At 41.8% G+C, this 19,027-nt stretch overlaps 1 long non-coding RNA gene and 1 pseudogene across 1 annotated transcript in view; one reads left to right on the plus strand and one right to left on the minus strand.

Moving 5' to 3' along the window:
• Nucleotides 1–19,027, minus strand: part of LOC142453497 (uncharacterized) — a 92,763-nt gene that overhangs the window by 33,268 nt on the left and 40,468 nt on the right. The gene's annotated exons all lie outside the window — the stretch shown is intronic.
• LOC142453097 (retinaldehyde dehydrogenase 3 pseudogene) lies at nt 3,065–7,693 on the plus strand (annotated as a pseudogene).

A 19,027-nucleotide genomic window follows, 5' to 3' on the forward strand; every position in this document is an offset into this window, starting at 1 on the left:
GAAGGAAGGATGAAGAAGAATCGATGCATTTGGCAAAGAACATTGGAAGTACCGTGGACTGTAAGAACAAACAAATCTTTCTTATCAGGGAGGCTGGTGCGGCTTCGTCTCATGTACTTTGGACATGCTGCCGGGAGAGACCTGTTCCTGGTGATCATGAAGTGGAGGGTCTGGAAAAAAGCTGAAGACTGTCAGGAGATGGCGTGACGTAGTGGCTACAATGGGCACAAATGTAACGACAGTTACGAGAATATCTTCGGATCAGGGAGTGTTCTGTTTTGCCGGGCACAGGGTGGCTGCGAGTCAGAACTAGCTTGACAGCACCAACCAACAATAAACAGGGGTTCGTAGCTGGGATGAACTGTGGTCCCAGGTGTGCAGGTCTTGGGCGTTTTTCATCTTGTTTCCCTGCTCTGGAGCGACACATCCATCTCCGTAATACACTACCCCTTCTAAAATTCTGGCAGCAGATCCACAGGGAGAAGGAGAAAAGTATTTACCTTTCTCTTTAGGAGTACACCCTGTTTACGGATCACGTATCTCTCATTAATCAGAAGTTAACCAAACAGCCGCTGTAAGGGACTGGGAAATGTAGCTTTTAGCTAGGTGACTATGTATTCAGCTAGAATTTCAGTGTTAAAGAAGGAAGAGGAAACCATTATTATGACAATAATCCATTTCTGGCATATACTTTAAAGCTTCTGAATATGGTATCACTGAGGTTCCTGGATGGAACAGTTACTCAGAAGCGCCCTGGAAGGAAAACCTCCTGATCTGCTTCTAATAAAGAAATCACAGAGAGCCCTATGGAACACTGTTCTGTCTGACACACACCGGATCGATTTAGATGAAAATCGGCCCCATGGAGACTAGGTAGACAGTATCAATCAAACAACACTTTCCCTTTTGATAGGAAACCAACTTTGCCTGTCCTTCAGTTTGGCTTCCCTGTCAAAGTCTTGAATCGACACTTGCCCAGGTCAAACTGCTTGCCATGACCTTTTTCAATGTTCCCCGTTGACATTTCTGTATGTTTGTCTTGTGGTGTCGTGGTTATGCATTGGGCTGTTAACCTGTAAGGTCAGCAGTTTGAAACCACTAGGGAGTCTGTGGGAGAAAGACAAGGCTTTCTACTTCCATAAACATTATCAACTAAAACAAATAAATAGAAGAAGAAAGAAAGATTATAGTCTCAGAACCTACCGGGGCACACACACACACACACACACACACAGAGCGTCCTATGGGGTGTCTGTGGGTCAGCATCTACTCGATTGCAATGAGTTTGGGGTTTTTTGTTTGGTTCTCAATCGAGAATTAGTATTCTCTTATAATTCAACAAGTGTCAATTACCATTCCTAAATATTAGTTCAAAATTTAAATTGTTCATTTAACCCAGAGCAGAGAATATAATAATCTTAGCTGGATGAGAACATTTTTAGGATCTAATGGCATACTATTTGGGTTAAGACAGTCTTAGAGAGTCTAAGAGTACAGAGTCTAAGAGAGAAAGACAATCTGTGATAAATTTCATTACCAGCATTGGGTATATGGTATCGTTGAATAAAATTGTAATAAACAGTAGCATCATTCTTCAGATGTTCAATAGAACTGACAGGCAGACATGATTGCAACAGGGATCATCAAAAATTATAACTCATTTTGAAACTAGATCTGTAGATTCAGTGCAATCTCAATCAAAATACAGCAGGATTGTATAGGAATTGACAAGCTGATTCTAAATTTCACATGAAGATGCAAAGAACTTAGAATAGTCCAAGCCACCTGTGAAAGGGAAGAACAAAGGTGAAGGGCCAGCACTATTTGATTTCAAGTCTCAGTATTACCAAGTTACCATAATCAAGACCGGGTGTTATTTGTGTCAAAAACAAATTGACCACTGGAACTAACCAGAGAATCCAGAAATAGACCTCCACACACATGTATACTTAATACACAATAAAATTACAAAAGCATTCATAGACAATGGATAGTCTTATCAACAAATTGTTGTCAACATGCAAAACAAATGAACAATCAAAGATCCTTTCATTGATACCTCATACCATATATAAAAGTTTGCTCAAAATTAATCATGGCTCTAAATGTGAAACCTGAAATTACAACATTTCTGACAGGAAGATAACAGAAAACCTCTGAGACTCTGGGTTGGGCGAAATTCTCTTAGATATAGCACTGTCCATGAGAGAACACACTGGCCAATTAGACTCGGTCACATTAGAGCAACTCTCAAAAACACCCATGAAGATTTAGACTATGGTCTCGGGGGACATCAAGGTGAATTGACATAATACACAAAGACAATGCTCCACATCCTACCTTACTGAGCAACAACTGGGGTGTCAGAAGCTGGCGAGCCTCTAAGGAACGACATTTGGTTTCTCCCTCTCCAGAGAGAAGAATGACACAAATCAAGACATGTGGAAACAAATGACTCAAAGAATGAATGGGCCACGTGACCATCCTGAGACCAGACGAACCATCAAACTGCTCTGAAAAGGTCACACTACAAGGTCCTAGATAGAGGGCGAGCCCTGGTGGCGAACTGGTTACACACTGGGCTGCAATGGTTACACAGCATGGTCAGCATTTCAAAACCACCAGGTGCTCCTTGGGAGAAAGATGAGGCTTTCTATTCCCATACAGTTAAGGTCTTGAAAACCCACAGAGGCCGTTCTACTCGGACCTAGAGGGTTGCTCTGAGTAGGAATTGACTCCGTGGCGGAGATAGAGTGGGGCAAGGAGCCTGGTGGCATAGTGGCTAGTGCACTAGGCTACGGACCACCAAGTGAGCAGTTCAAACCCACCAGCCACTCCACAGAAGAAGATGGGGCTTTCCGCTACTTACAGACATCTGCCTCAGAACCCACAGGAGCAGCTCCCCTCTGCCCAGAAGGGTTGTTATGAGTAGGAATTCATTAGGTGACAGTGGAGGGTTTTTTTGTTTTTGAGATAGACTGGGGGAACATTTTGAAACAAAGCTCTGAATCATAGAAAACACTGGATTTACCGATTGGATACAGACTGATGAAATTCATCGGGAATGGCCAGCTGTCATCCTTCCGGGCTGAAACGGAACTATCTTCTGTGGCTGCATTTTCAACGAAATAATACACAGGACGATGAGGAAAGCCAACACATTCGGGCCTTTGAGATGAACAGAGTGGGTTTTACCCAGGGACAAACTTCAGAAGGGTTAGAAAAGACGGGATGGAAATGGGATACATGGGGGAAGTGAGCTAAAGGGAAGAAGGGGATGTGTTACATCGAGGGAACTAAATCAGTGAGATGAAATAAAATGTGTATGAACTGGTGAGTGGAAAGCTGATGATCTGTTCTGTCACCTTTACCCAATTTCAATTAAAAACAAATTTAAGACACCATCAAGACGATGAATAGAAACGTCACAGACCAGATGAAAAGACGAGCGTTGGCAAACCATACGATGACAGAGTACTGTTACCCAGAATGCATAAAGAACTCCTAAAACTCCATAAGGAAGTATGCAACCAGTACAATTTTGAATGCAAGAGAAGGTAAAAACATTGAAAAGACACATTAAGTAAGATGGCAAAGAAGCCTATGAAATAAATGGGATGGAGGCAGTTACTCAGAGTACTCAGAAAGTGAGTACCCAAGTATTAGTAAGGCTAAGGAGTAAGTGCTGGCATGAATATAAAATGGGACAACCATTTTGGAAACTGTGTGAAATTTTCTTAACAAGGTAAGCAAATACCTACATATGACATAATTATTCCATACCTCAATCTTCTTCTCAAGGGAATTAAGGGGACATGTCTCTAGAAAGGTTTGTACTTGAATATGGATAGCAACTTTATTTGTAATAGCTCCTAAACTTGGAACCAACCCAAATGTTCACCAAGAGATGAGTACATAAACAAATTGTGGTACATTCATACAATGGAAAATTACTCAGCATTATAAAAAGAATGTGTATGGATACATGTAACAATGTGGATTAATTTCCAAATAATTATGCTGAGGGAAGACAGACCAAGAAGGATATGTGCTATATAAGTCTAATTATATAAATTTCCAGAAAATGCAAACTAACCCATGGTGCCCCAAATCAGCTAAGTGGTTGTACTCGGCAGAGTGAAGGGAGGGGAACAGACTACAAGCACTAATTTTTGGAATGTTGTGAATATAGTCTTCTTTCTTGTGGTAGTAGATACAAAACTACGTATTTGTCATAACTCACAGAATGGGATTGTTTCTGATAGTACAGCTTAAAACTGGCTTCCAGTAAAATAGTTAATAGGCTCTATGTGTATGCTACGGAGCACTAGTGACACAATGGTTAAGCATTAACTAAAAGGTTGGTAGTTCAAATCTACCACCGGTCTGAGGGAGAAAGCCATGGCAGTCCATTTCCGTACCAAAATCAGGGGGGCGCTGGGGGCGTGAGGTATGGGGGCGGGGGGATTCCTTGTTTCCAACATTCCTGCAGTTTTCAGTTTCTTAAAACTTCTTCTTAATAAACCTGTGATCATAATGTGTCCTTCAAGAAACTCTATCAAGATTACTCTTTAGAATCTCTGGAATCCCCCAAGACAGTTGCCACCACCTTCCGAACCAGTGGTTCTCAACCTACCTCATGCCGCGACCCTTTAAGACAGTTCCTCATGTTGTGGTGACCCCCAACCATAAAATTTTCGTTGCTACTTCATTACTGTGATTTTGCTACTGTTATGAATCATCATGTAAATATCTGATAGGCAGGATATATTCTCATTGCTACAAATTAATAATCAATGCATAGTAATTAATGACAAAAACAATATGTAATTATACATTGTGAAATATTTACTTCTAATGATAAATAAATGAAATTTTGTCTTGAAGCATGGTGTAATATGGATGACAGTCTTCACACTGGGTACTCATATGTGGGCGTATCTGCATGAGGGCAAACCCACCTGGAGATGGATGGAGGATCGGTGTCTCCGTCCCTAACCTAAGACCATAGGAAATATGTGTTTTCCAATAGCCTTAGGTGACCCCTGTGAAAGGGTCATTTGATCCCCAAAGGGGTCACAACTCACAGGTTGAGAATTGCTGTTCTGAACAGACCTTGAATGTAACTGACCCAGCAGATCCCCTGGGAAGTCACTATTTTGATTTGATTGTGTTTTCTGAATAGAAATGCTAAATCCTAGACTCAACTCTAATTAAAATTCAGTTCATAAAAATGTCTTCATTCACTTTAATCTTGCTTAAAAGACCAATGGAAAGCTCAGCTCTTTGAGCTAGCCAATCTCACCCAGAACTGTTTTTTTTAAAACAATTTCGACACCCTTCAAGCTTGCTTAGGTCAAGATGTTTGCTTAAAATGAAAAATGCCAGAGCATATGAGACACCAACCTTAGTAGCTGTCATTTTATGGGCTTCTTCCAGCCGTTTATTGACGTTAGCTATGGTTTCTTCATTCATCATGATTGACAGTCTTCCTTGTCTCTGCACATCTTTGTGGATTTTTAAATTTCCTTAAGAAGCTTCCTCCGATTCCAAATCCAAGCCCATTACTATTGAGTCAATTCCAACTCATAGCCACCCCAAATTATCAGAATGTTATTGTCCTGTGTATGTGATGTGTGTGTGTGGGGGGGGGCATTCCTAAATTTGTTGCAAAGCTTCAATGATTGGGGAAGATGTCGACTTAAATTTTCTTAAAATTTTGGTATTAGCTATGATTTCAAAATTATTCTTTCCCGTGGCACAAAAAGCTTTCTGTTTTTTGAAGGCACCCTAATAAGAGTACCCAAGACACCCAAATTTACTGCTACTGAGTTGATTCCGACTCACAGTGACCCTATAGGGCAGGGTAGATCTGTTCCTTGTTTTTCGGGAGCTGTAAATCTTTATGGGAGAAAAAGGCCTCATCTTTCTCCCATGGATCAGATAATAGTTTTAAACTGCTGACCTTAGGAAACCCAAGTCGTCAAAACTGTCTGAAGCCATCCGCTAATTGTAATAAAACGAAAACCAAACTCACTGCCAGGAAGTGGATTCTTCCAACTCACAGCGAACCCAGAGGACAGAGTAGAACTGCTCCTGTGCATTAATAAGTGCAAAATGATGATTTCAAAGACATGGTTAAATTTGTTTTATTATGAATAAACCCATGCATATCCGACTAGAGTCCTAGTAGTAATACTTTATACTTTACTATCCTATATTACCAGTATGGAGATTCAGTGAGTTCAAATGTCATTGATACCTTTATGCAAACTAAGAAGCCTAATTAGGACATGGAGCTTTGGTGGCACAAAAAGTTAAGCTTTCAAACTCAACAGCTGCTCCTCAGGGGAAAGAGGAAACAGTCTATTTTCATAAAGATTTAGAATCGCCCTTTGGCTGGGGGACTGGGGTACTGCTTAAAGGTGTGCGTGGCTGTCACCGGCAAGTCGGAGGCGCACCCACCAGGCCAGAACCGAAGGACCATACACAAACTCGGAGCGCCCGGAGTCACGGCCACCACCAACGAGGCTGTAGAGAAAGGACAGCCAAACAAGAAAACTTCCCCCCTTGCCAAGCCCCATCCGCAACCTGGAGGTCAAGTTCACCAAGATATTTATCAACAATGCATGGCATGGTTCCAAAAGTAGAAAGAGGTTTGCCACATAGAACCCTTCAAATATAGCGACGACAGTGACGTGGGAGGAGGTCAGACCCTAGAAACGATGGACACTGGGAAGCCCTGCCTTCACGCCTGGTTCCTCCACCCGGAGGGCTGCACACAGACCTTCCGGAACTTCGCAGGGTGGGCGCACAAGATACAGGGCAGGACCATGCCTACGGATGACAACGTTGTGTGTATCCCCAGGCATGAACCCCTCGGTGAGTGCGGAGCCATCACACCTTTGAACTTGCCCCTGTTGATGCTGATGTGGAAGCTGGCGCCGCCCTCTGCAGTGGGAACACCGCTGAGCAGACCCCTCACCGCCCTGTATCTTGGCTCTCTGACCCAAGAGACTGGCTTGCCTCCAGGTATGGCGAACATCGTGACAGGTCTGGGGCCCACAGTGGGAGCTGCAAGTCCCTCTCACCCTCAGATCGACAAGCTAGCAGGCCCTGGGTCCACAGAGGTCGGGAAGCTAGTTAAAGAAGCTGCTTCTCGAAGCAATCTGAAGGGAGTCGCACTGGCACTTGGGGGCAAAACCCCAGGTATCGTGTGTGCGGACGCTGGCCTGGACTTGGCGGTGGAGAGCGCCCATCAGGGGGTGTTCTTTAACCAGGGCCAGTGCTGTACCACAGCCTCCAGGTCTTCAGGGAGGCGCAGATCTATGCTGTTCGTCCAGCGAAGCGTGGAGGACACCCAGATGCGGCCTGTTGGAAACCCCTTCTATGCCAGGACTAAGCAGGGGCCAAAGATGGATCAGAAGCAATTTGATAAAACCATCCATCTAATGGAGAGCGGGAAGAAGGAAGGTGCCACGCTGGGATGTGGGGGGTCAGCTATGGAAGACAGAGGGCTGCTCATCAAACCCACCATCTTCTCGAAGTGACTGACAGCATGCCGACTGCCAAAGAAGAGGTTCAGGGGAGCTTCCGACAAAGCCACTGCCGGTGGGGCAGACGGCTGCGCTGGGGTTGGGCCTTCCCAATCGGAGCTTTTCTTTCGAGCTCTAGGATCCCAGACTGCTCCTGAAGGAAGGATATGATTTTTCCTTTATCTTGTAGCCTTTACCATCTCCTTCGGGAAGCTTAGAGAAGTCATCTTGCCCTCCTTCTCCTGGCAAACCCTGCGGAACCTACGGTAGGTGTAGAGTCTGCCAGCTTTCCCCCCCCCCCCCCATCCTCCCCCAGTTTCCATGTACCAGTCTTTGTCTCTGGGGAGCGATCCCTGAGTTAGTCTTGCTGGCTGGAGGTGGGAGTACTGTGGCTACCTGTGACGTCTCAGGAATCAAGACTTGGACTCGCTGCCCAAAGCTGCTTTCATTTTCCCAAGACCTAAACAAGTATTCATTTAAAGAACATGCCATGGGTGAGATGCCCATTGAAGTTCAACATCACAAACAAGTTAAAACAATTATTATCAAGTACTTCCAACTCGTGGCAGCCCTCCCTGTGCCAGAGTAGAGCTGTGCTCCGTAAGGTTTGCCATGGCCGATCTTTTTACAGCAGCCTCAACCTGTAGCTCAACCCCTTTGGGGGTCAAACGACTCTCACAAGGGTCACCTAAGACCATCGAAAACACGTATTTCTGATGGTCTTAGGAACTGAGACACCGCTCCTCTAGCCGTCTCCAAGCAGGTCCGCCCACATATGAGTACCCAGTGTGAAAACTGTTACCTATGCTACACCATGCTTCAAGACAAAACTTCATTTTTGGTAATTAGAAATAAATATTTCACAATAAATATGTGTGATTTAGAATCTTGGAAAGGCCTATGCAGCATTGCAGCGAGTCAGTAAAGACTCTGTTGCAATGGGTTGGGGTGGGACTCAGGACGCACCCAGGCTCAGAGAGACAGGGGCTGGGGGAGGACAAGCAAACAAAGGAGATGAGCAAGTGCCCTTGCACAGGACTCTGACTTGAGTTCTGATGATGAGGAAACAGCAATAATTAAAACAAATGTGATGTATAGGTTTTCAAGGGAGTTTAATCTTTGATTTTAATAGAAAATATAGCATTCCTTGATAGTGAGGCAGGGTTTGGGCTCTAAGATTTATAAAGAGGTCATTTGTTCATTCCTCCATAAAACAGCCAGTGCAAACTAAGGCGAGCACTGCGGTCGATGACAAAGATGACGCAGAAGAAGTTCTCACTTCCATGCACTGCCTCTCCTGCACAGTTCAGAACTGCTGTCACAAAATGACCACAGCCACTTTAGCATGAAACATGTCCAAATCAAGACGACCAGCCACCAACTTTCCTTCCCACATACAGCAACACACACACACCTTACATAGGCCTGTGCATGTGTGTGTGGGCACACACAGATACACACACTAGACTACATAAATGAGGAGCTGCAAAAAGTTCTTGAATTAAAAAATAACAGAAAAGACCTTTTGAAGCCCCCTATGTATTTGCATATATATTTATACATATTTTAGGGTTGCCAGACATAATCCAGGACATTTTAGTTAAATTTCAATTTCGGATAAATAACATAACATTCCAGTGTAAGCATATCCCAAATTACCTTAAAAATTCATTATCTGAAATTCAAATTTAGCTGAATATCCTGTTCTTTTGTTGTTGTTGACCAAATTTGGCAGCCCTAAAAAATCTACAGCTATAGATATACCTTTCAATCTATCTGTATATCTATAGCATACATTATGCTTTTTAGCAACTTAACTTCTTCAGGAAATTTCCAAGATGAACTGTGTGCAAATGATTATCTTAGATAATTAAGTGTAATGACTGGTGATGGAAGGTTATTTGATAAAAATCAATTCAGTGCTGGAGGCCAAGTGCCAAACAATGATGACTTTCATTTAAAGTAGTTAATCCCTTACCAGTGGCAATAATGGGATATCAGAACCCCTTTGCTCAGAGGCCACTGTTAGTTCAAGACAACAAAACATCATTAGCATATATTTCCAGTGGTCAAACAAAAGAGAGATAAAAAGCATTAAGCTACTGCATTAAAAGGGATTAAAATACAAACATCTTTGTTCTTCGCGGCTAAAGCTAAAGTCTGGTGAGCTAAAGGAACGGAGAAGAATGATGACTGATGGCTGTTGCCTATCCTTCTACTCCTAACTCTAGGCTGCATGCCAATTTGAGCCCAACAGCCACTGAGACCAATCAATGGATAGCTTGGTATTAGGATGGCCTTGAAGACGTCTCAGACGACAGACTTAATGAGAGGCCTTTTAGCCTGGCCCTAGGAAAGAGCCTGTGACTTTTTATCAGAGAACGGCAAGAATCAGAATGCAGAATACTTGAAAGTACTTGCCTCCCCAGAGATCTGTTTACCAGAGAGAAAATCCAACCAGGTGCCCTCAAACCAATTCTGGCTCCTGGAGACCCCACGGGTCAAAGTAGAACTGTGCTCCACCGGGCTTTCACAAACAGATCGCCAGTTCTCTTTGCTCAGGTGGATCTAACTCCAGCTGAGCACTTTACACCGCCCAGGGCCTCCGTCCCCGTACCGTCGATGAGTCATCAGGGAAAACATAAGAGGATTTCAGGACATACTTAGTAGACATGACACACAGTGGGAATTCCCAAGGTAAAGAAATCGTTGAAGTAATGATAGAAGAACAATGTGATGCGAAGAGAGAGCGGGTGAGGATGGAAAAGACCGGACTATAGGTTGTATAACAACAATGAAGAGTAGGGATCCAACCATCTGCAACTTCTGATCGACTTCTGAAGCTCCGAAACAAGAGAAAATTGTACAAATACCCATGTAGGAAAAGAAAATCACATTACCTATGAGAAAAAGAACAGCACACAAAGAAGAGAAGAAGGCAATTCATGTAAGAAATGGAATGAGAAAATTGAGTAGGAAATAGTTGATCAAACCAGCAACAATTTTAATAAGGCTAAAAAGAAATACATTGTAAATAAGTATCCGTAAGGGAAGATGGAAGGATAAAATGAAGTATGACAATCATTACATCAATATAAAGGGGCTGATTTCATTCATTAAAAACCAGGTACTACTTAGCCGTGTTAAAATACAAAACTCAACTGTAAACAAGTATGTACCGAGAGTCGTTTCTTTAAAAAATTAAGGTTAAAAATAAAGGCACAAACCAAAAAAAATCAAGCAAATGCAAATGAAGGGAAAACAAAGTTACAATATTAATATCAGGCCAGATGAATTTAAGGTTAAAGTCAATTATAACAACTTTACATAATGATTAAAAGGCTCATAAACGGTGCTGACTATTGGCCTTTGGTATGCAGAAAAATCACCTCTAGTAGAAATCAAATGAGAAAAAGTCCCCAGCCCATGGTTGGAAAGGAGATAGGGAAGGAAACAAGGGACTAACCAGCCAAGAGGATAGGAACCTCAGGGTAGCGAGCAGTACCTCGGGGTAGAGAGCAGTACCTTGGGGTAGAAGATAGGAACCTTGGGGTAGAGAGCAGTACCTCGGGGTAGAGAGCAGTACCTCGGGGTAGAGAGCAGTACCTCGGGGTAGAAGATAGGAACCTCGGGGTAGAGAGCTGTACCTCGGGGTAGAGAGCTGTACCTCGGGGTAGAGAGCTGTACCTCGGGGTAGAGAGCTGTACCTCGGGGTAGAGAGCTGTACCTCGGGGTAGAGAGCTGTACCTCGGGGTAGAGAGCAGTACCTCGGGGTAGAAGATAGGAACCTCAGGGTAGAGAGCAGTACCTCAGTGAGATAGGTTGACACAGTCGCTGCAACCATGGGCATAGAATTATGAGGATGGTGTAGGACAGAGAGGGGTCTCACAGGATTGCCTTCAGTCGTAATTGATAGATGGCACATAGCAGCAATGAAGGAGAGAAACGCCCTATGAACTTGATTAATGGAGAGTATGCACCTGGAAAACATATAGGGTGCTCTGCAAATTCCCAAGATTAAAAGTGAGGAGACAAAACCAAACCAAAGGCCTTTTTGTTTTAGGTGTTATCTAGTTGGTTCCAACTCACAGTGATCCCATCTATGCACAAAAGAACTAAACAACACCCAGTCCTGTGCATCTTCCTAATTGCTATAGTTCAGCCCCTTTTTTTTTGCAGTTAATCCATCTCATTGACAACCTTCCTCTTTTTTGGCTGCCCTTCTACTTTACCAAATATGAAGTTCTTTTCCAAGGGCTCGTCTCTCTCGATAACATGTCCAAAGTAAGTGAGACCAAATCTTGCCATCCGTACTTCTAAGGAGCATTCTGGTTGTACTTCTTCCAAGACAGATTCAGTTGTGCTTTTGGCAGTGCATGGTACTTCCGGTATTCTTCACCAGCACCATCAAAAACCAAATATATTGTTTTTCTTTAGCTTTCCTTCTGCAATGCCCAACTTCCCTATGCATATGAGGTATTTGTTGAAAAAGACCATGACTTGGGCAGAGCACACCCAAGGCACATTCCAAGTTGCAATTATTAATAGCTGCTTACAGCTGTTTCTTCTCATCTTGAGTCATGCCCCAGCAGCAAGGGAAGGCCCCAAAGTTTTAATTCTTCCCATTCTACTTGACTCTACTTTGAAAATGCAGCTCTTCCTCAGTAATATTTTGAGTGCCTTCCGACCTGCGGGGCTCTTCCAGCACTATATCTAACGGTGTCCCCTGCCAGTCATGGCTTCGGTATTTTGACAGTGTCCGGCTGCTATTCATAAGGGTTTCCGTGGCTTACTCCTCAGACGCCTACAGCATATTCTCTTCTTCGTCTGTTCTTAGTCTGGAAACTCTGCAGAAACCTGTTGTCCCTGCGTGGCCCAGCTGGTATTTGAAATACCGGGGATATTCCAGTATCAAAATAACACACAAGCTACCAAGGTATGACAAAGGGACAGATAAGCACAATGCTTAACCCACTACACAACCAGGGTAATGGAATGATCCAGAAGGGCTGCAGAAGCCGATACCAACACTTTATCCTGGATTATGGGCTATCATACAAAAGGTCCTTCATTTCTCAGGGTGGAGTTAGGGTGGATGCTGAGTGAATTTTTTGTTTTGTTCTGAAAAGGGAACCTATTGTTCTGAATAAGGATCCTATGGACCAGAGCTACAAAAAAAAATTACAGTATGAGGAAAGAGAGTTTATTTTTTTAACTACAAATGAAGTTGATTTGACTAAAAACCAATCGTTATAATCCTTTGTATCAATAAACAAAATATTTCTTAAGAATACATAATGATGACATGAATAGATGCTGAAAGGCATTAAATAAATTTGTTAAAAACATCAGCTATTTTTGATATATCCACTGTTTCATATGAGGAGCTCTGGTGGTGGACTGGGTGTGTGTTGGGCTATCTACAAGGTCGGTGGATCAAAACCAGCAGCCGCTCCATGTCTTCTTCCGAAAGTCTGGCTTCTTGAATTATTTGCTCCACATACAGAATGACTAAGTGTGGGGACAAATGCTGAGAGATCATCAAGTGTTTGTGAAGCACAGAACTTGGTAGAAGTATAGAGCTCAATCACCACCCATTTGTCAGGGAATTGAATTCGATCTATTCAGAAATTCCCAGTCACATTTATTAATGACAAATGTCTCCCTACCAAACACTACCACCCAGCCCAAAATAAAAGATAAAAAACATAAAATCTCAGAGACACACAACACCTATTAGGAATTAGTCTGTGTTCTGGCCTTCCTAGGTCCCGTCTGGTGGTTATATGGCTGGAAACTCCAACATAACCAGCAGATAGGATCTACAAAGTGTTTCTAAGGCTGAGGTGCGCATTTGGCCTCCGAGTTGGCAGAACCATGGCTCTTTATTTATAGGGTTCTCAAACAACTTTGGGGCGAACTTACTCCAGGGGCATCTCCGAGGCATACCCTAATGGCAACTGAGGTTTGGGGTGGAGCTTAGTGGTTGATGTCTCCAAGTCCATTCGTCCATGTCCCCACCCTCTTGGAGCTCTGGGACTACCAGTTGCAGTCAGGGAGCAGGAAAGGTTTTACTTATTCCCGATGCACATATCAGGACACGAAAGACTTTCTAGCAGCTTTCTCCCCCAGAATAATGTTCTAAATGTGACTACGACCCCAACGTAGGATTTCATAGGCTGTGCTAGGTAAGGTTCATTTTCTCCTGGTAGGCAGACCATCACAATTAATGATCACAGAAATTTCCTTGGTTAAGTACTGAATCAGATCAATGGGTCAAGTAAAGTAATAATCTAATGGCATCCTGAAATGACCCTCAAAACAGAGAGAGGTGGATGCTCAGTGTTACTGGAATACTTCAGCTCTAAGGACTTAGACGCCCTTTTCCACTTGGTGACGGGATAGCTAGATGCGCACAGCCAAGATTTCCTTCTAAAGCTCCTCTGCCAGTACTTTCAGTTGTGACAGTTCTTCCCTCAGACTTGACCTATATCTTAAGATCTGTTCAAATAAATTAATGTCTGTTGTGAAATAACCCACTATGATATTTTATTTCATATTCACATGATGTGACTAAAATAAAAAAGCCTAAAGCTGTGTCTGCAATATGACATATTTGCAATACATTTTCTTTGAAATGCTAAAAGTCAAACAGAGAAATAGGTCTTTATGTCTTGATTGTCATTTTCCTCTACATGAAAGAAAGAGCAAACAAAAATGGACAAGAACGACTTAGCTAAAACAATTTGAGAAATAATCCAACTGGACTCAGAGAACTGAACCAGGTGACATCCCTGGACTCTATGCCCACATTTCATGGCTTATGCACCAAAAGATGAGTCTCTATGTGGTATTCTTCCACTGACAGAACTTTATTGGAGAAATGCAATAAATCTGAAATCGAACACATCTCTAGTTCTTTATAAAGAACAGATTTATTTTAGACCTTGAGATAATCAATTTCATATTTTCCATCTAGTCCAATGCTTTTTCCCAACTTTTTTTCATTTTATTCTTTACAAATTCTTTGCTGAAAACCTGCAATTGTATTTAACTACAGAAAGGCAGTTTCATGGTGCATGCACAAATTTTATGTTTCAATGGTTCTGTGTAATCAGTGTAATAGGTTTCTATTCAACTGGTCTAATTCTACCATCAATTTTGTTAAATCATACTACTAAAATAACCAAAAGTACATTATTCTTAATATTTATTTCTAACAGCATGAATGCCTTTTGTCTTTATTTTGTCTCATTTTAAAAAACCTCACATTCCCTATGAGAGTAAATACATAAATAAACATAAAAATAGAAACCCTAATATTGAGCAGAAATTACACTCTGAATCTATAGAGGAATCCTTAATAAAAAACTATCGGGATTTAAATCAACTTTACAAATATTTTTCCATAGAGGTGACGTGCAATTTCTGCTTGTTCTTAGGGTAGAGTCATTATGAGTCTGCATGAACTCACTGGCAGTTAGTCTGAGTAACTACAGATGATGACACCACTTTCCAGTTGTACATCTGGAAGGCTGTTGCACAGAATGGAGCCTCTTCCTCACTGTTCTGAGCACTCCCGATAGATGCAGGCCTGCTCCAATTCCCAAATTCCCCTAAAAGCAGGTGAGTACCATACCAATACGTTAGCCCCACCAATACTAGCCATCCACCACTCAATGCTCAGTTCACCTTACTGCAATTGCTTAATGTGTTGCTGTCATGCAAGAAGTGATCTGACTGGTATTTCAAATACCAGCAGGATCACCATGATGAATAGGTTTTTTTGGAGTTTCCAGAATAAGAACAGACTAGAAAGAAGGAAGAGACTGTCAATTTATGAGGAATTAGGCACAGAAAATATTATGAATAGCAAAGGAATGCGGTCAGACACTGTATCAGAAGAATAGTCCCTCAGGTAAGAAGGCACCAAAAATATATCTGAGGCAGAGATGCCTTCTCAAAGTAAAGTCAGCCGTAATGAGAAAATAAAGTTTTTCAAACTTTCATTGACTGGTGGAGCACAACTCAAAATTTGAAGGAATTGCTGTCAATATTAATAAAAATAAAGTGGAATATTGGAAGTATTAACCAAGGAAAATTGGGAGTCATAAAAAATTAAATGCAATGCATAAAGATCAATATAGTAGGCATTAGTGAGCTAAAGTGGACAGCAATTGGCAATTTTGAGTTGGACCACCAAATGATTTACTGTACCAGAATGATAAATTCAAGAATGACATCACATTCATCATTAAAAAAATTTCATGTTTGATAACATCATCTGCCTAAAAGAATGATGTGTAATATCTGATATGATATGATAATATCTGTATGTCAAAAAAGAATTAAACATGCAATAAAGATGCATTAATAATTATTGAAACTGGAATTCAAAAATTGGAAACAAAGATGAATAGTTGTAAAATAGAGCCTTAGTGATAGAAATGATACTGGAGATCATATGGTAGAATTTTGCAAGACTAATGACTTCTTCATAGCAAACCCATTTTTTTTCAACATAATGGTCACTACACACAGGGTGGCTGTACCAGAAAGAACTGGTAGATATTCCACCCTTTGAAAAAGGTAGCAAGAACAAATAGTACTGAAGGAAGAAGGTCAAGCTGCACTGAAAGGTTAGCCAAAAACAGGACTTCTGGAATTGATGGAATACCAATTGAAATGTTTTAACATGCTGATGAAGCACTAGAAGCACTCACTTGACTAAGCCAGGAAATGTGGAAGACCTGTCCAACTGGCTGGAAGAGATCCATATTTATACCCACTCTAAAGAAAGGTGAGCCAGCAGAATTTTCAAGTTATACAACAATATCGTGAATATCACATGCAAGTGAACTTTGCTGAAGATCATTTAACAGCAGTTGCAGCAGTACATTGATAAGGAGGTGCCAGAGGTTCAGGTTCCTTTCAGAAGAAGACATGAAACAGGGGATGTCATTGCTGATGGATTTTGGCCGAGAGCAGAGAATACCAGAAAGGTGTTTAGTTGTGTCTTATTGGTTATACAAAGACATTTGAATGAATGGGTCAATGAAAGCTATGGGTAACACTGAGAGGAATAAGAATCCTAAAACATTTCATTGTGCTCATGTGGAACCTGGATCTGGTCCAAGTTGTCCAAGAGTTGTGCAAACAGAACCTCATGGTTTAAAACTCAAGAAAGGTGTGTGTCAGGGTTGTATCCTTCCCCTTACTTACTCAATCTGTATGCTGAGCAGAACATCAGAGAATCTTAATTATATTAAAAACAATGTGGCATAAGGAGTGGAGAAAGGTAAATAACAACTGAACTATGCAGATGACACAATCTTGCTTGCTGAAAGTGAGAAAGACTTGCTGAGGATCAAGGATCGTGGCCTTCCATATGGATGACAACTCAATGCAAAGTAAACCAACATCCTCACCCTAGACCAATAGGCAACATCGTGACAAATAGAGAAAGGAGTGAAGTTGTCAAGGATTTCATTTTGCTTGGATCCACAATCAATGTTCCTGGAAACAGCAGTCAAAAGATCAAAAAACATGTTGCATTGGGTAAATCTGCTGCACAATATCTCTTTTAAGTATTGAAAAGGAAGGATGTTGCATTGCATAATAAGATGCACCTGATCCAAGCCATAGGGTTTTCAACAGCCTCATATGCATGTCAAAATTGGACACTGAATAAGAAAGTTTGAAGAAAAAATAGACACATTTGAATTATAGTGCTAGTGAAGAATGTTGAAAAGACCATGGACTTTGATGTCTGATGACTGGTCCCTTCTGCACCTCGTGCTCAGACAGGCTGGTGTGCTTCTTCCATGTAGACTTTGATGCTTCTCAGCTAGATGGCCACTTGTTTATCTTCAAGCCTTTAAGACCCCAGACGCTATATCTTTTGATAGCCGGTAGCAACAATGAAATATATAACTTTCCTCTAGTTCTTAAATACTTCCTCGCCCCGCCTGACTATGATGATCCCAATTCTACCTTACAAATCTGGCTAGACCAGAGGATGTACATAGGCACAGATAGCAACTGGAAACACAGGGAATCCAGGAAAGATGACTCCTTCAGGGCCAGTGGTGAGAGTGGCGATGCCTGTAGGGTGTAGAGAATGTGGGGTAGAAAGGGGGAACTGATTACAAGAATCTATGCATAGCCTCCTCCCTGGGGGAGGGACAGCAGAGAAGAAGGCGGGGGGAGACGTCGGACAGTGTAACATATGACAAAATAATAATAATTTATGAATGATGAAGGGTTCATGAGGTAGAGGGGATTTGGGAGGGAGGGGGAAATGAGCAGCAGATATTAAGGGCTCAAGTAGAAGGCAAAGGTTTTGAGAATGATGATGACAACAAATGTATATATGTTCTTGACACAATGGATGGATGTATGGATTGTGATAAGAATTGTACGAGCCCCCAATAAAATGATTTAAAAAGAAAAGACCATGGACTTCCAAAAGAAGAAATGAATCTGTTTGGAAGAAATACAGCTAGAATGCTCTGTACAGGCAAGGATGGCAAGGCTTCATTTCATGTATTTTGGACATATTGTCAAGAGCGATCAAGCCCTGGAGAAGCTGTAAAGCAGAGGAGCAGGACTAAAGAAGGCTCTCAAGACCCAGAGGCTGCTGGGCTGGGCAGCTTTTCTTTATGTTGTACACAGGGTTGCTATGATTCAGAACCGATTGGATGGCACTTCACAACAATACACACATGTACTTCACCACATGGAATACACAGAAATCAAATTGACAATAACCGTGGGAAGAGAACACGGAGAAGCTCAGTACCATCACCAAAACAAGAGGAGGGGCTGCTGTGGGGCAGACAATCAACTACTCATAGGTAAGTTCAGGTGAAGCCGAAGAATATTAAAACACGTGCACAAGAACTAAAATGCAATCTTGAGTATATCCCACCTGAATTTAAAGACAGTCTCAAGAGCAGATGTGGCAGATGGACCACTAATGACAGAAGACCAGATGAGCTGTGGGATGGCGCCATGAACATAAAACTCGAAGAAAACAAAAGGACATTCAAAAGGAAAGAAAGACCAAAGTCGATATCGAAAGAGACTCTGAAACTTGCTTGTGAATAGAGTTGCTAAAGTATATGAAAGAAATGCTGAAGTTAAAAAAATGTAAGCAGAAAACTTCAAAGGACAGCTTGAGACAACAAACTATTATAATAAAATGGTTTAAGTCTTAGCGTTAGAAAGCCAAAAATAGAAGAAGAAGAGTATATCTTAAGTTGCACAAACTAAATTCAGCCTCAAGATGCAGTACTGAAGGAGTCCATGAGCAAAATTGACCAATGTAGTAAGTCTCAAAAGAAGGAATATATAGTCACCATACCAAAAAGAACTGGCCACTGTAAGATTAATCAAGGCCAGCTCTTATCTTAAAAATCAAACTGGTTCGAGAGGGGCGTGATGAGAAAACTGATAGAAAAAAGATTAGATACAGTTGGAGTGTGGGGGAC

This window comes from Tenrec ecaudatus, chromosome 7 (assembly GCF_050624435.1).
Source record: "Tenrec ecaudatus isolate mTenEca1 chromosome 7, mTenEca1.hap1, whole genome shotgun sequence".
NCBI classification, from domain to species: domain Eukaryota; kingdom Metazoa; phylum Chordata; class Mammalia; order Afrosoricida; family Tenrecidae; genus Tenrec; species Tenrec ecaudatus.